Here is a 1,028-nt window from a genome sequence, read left to right as displayed (position 1 = left end):
CCCCCCCCCCCTGCCGGCCCGGCCCCCGGCGGAGGCGCTCCCACCTACTGCATTACCGGGTGGTGCTGAACTGGACAGCTCCCAGCGCCGCCCGCTTCGCGCGCTCCCCGGCTCCCCCGGCGGCCCGCCAGGAGCGGGGCGCGGGTCAGAGTCCTCCCTTCCCTCGGGGGCAGCAAGGCCAGGGCAGAGCGGGGGCTGCCTTTCCTCTTTTTACCCCTCTCCCAGATCCTGAAATGAGCGCTCTCCTGGGCTCCCGGAGCTTAGAGGAAGGCGTAGCTAGAGATAGCTCCGCTCCCGCTCCCTTTCCCTCTCCCTCTCTCTCTCACACACTCTCTCCCCTTCCCTTCCCCCTCGCTGTTTCTTCCAGCTCAGCCTCCTTCTCATTCCATCTCTACGTGCCCAGAGCTTCAAATACAACCCTCCCATCACAATCAGACGGGCACAAAACTTGGACCAGCCGTTTCTTTGCCTGGAAGTCCTGAAAATATAACCTGGATGGGTAATTACAAACACGGTCTCTATGTGTTTTTTAAATCGTCTTTTGCATTTTGCTGTTTGGGGGATCTGTTTTATTTTGTTGGCACGTTAGCTGTTCTCCTTTTGGTCGTTTCTGTCTCGTCTCTGTCTCTTTCTAGCTGACAGGGTGTGTATGTGTGTCTCTGTAGTTTTCCGTGAAATCCCAAATCTTGCTCCTACAAGCAGACATTTTGGAAAGATTATTCATGGAAAAGGGTGCAAAAGGGTGACTGGCGGCTGGGGCTTGGGCGATGAGTTTCATCTCAAGGATAAACATGTTTGCAGGGGAAGTGAGTGAAATGTGAGTCCTTCTAAGTTTCCCATGTCATTTGCGAACTGGATGGGAAGAGATAAAAATCTCCCTGCTGTGAATAAGGAAACACATCATAACTCTCCCCTTTTCCTCAGCAGAATGGTTATCTTGTGTTAATTACAGCGTCACCTCTTGTTTCTATATGTGCAACTTTTCCTTAATGTGACCCCTGGAAAAAGAATCCCATCAGATTCCTGCT

Source organism: Lipotes vexillifer, unplaced genomic scaffold (assembly GCF_000442215.2).
Source record: "Lipotes vexillifer unplaced genomic scaffold, Lipotes_vexillifer_v1.1 scaffold870, whole genome shotgun sequence".
NCBI lineage: Eukaryota > Metazoa > Chordata > Mammalia > Artiodactyla > Lipotidae > Lipotes > Lipotes vexillifer.
This window is presented reverse-complemented; position numbering follows the sequence as displayed.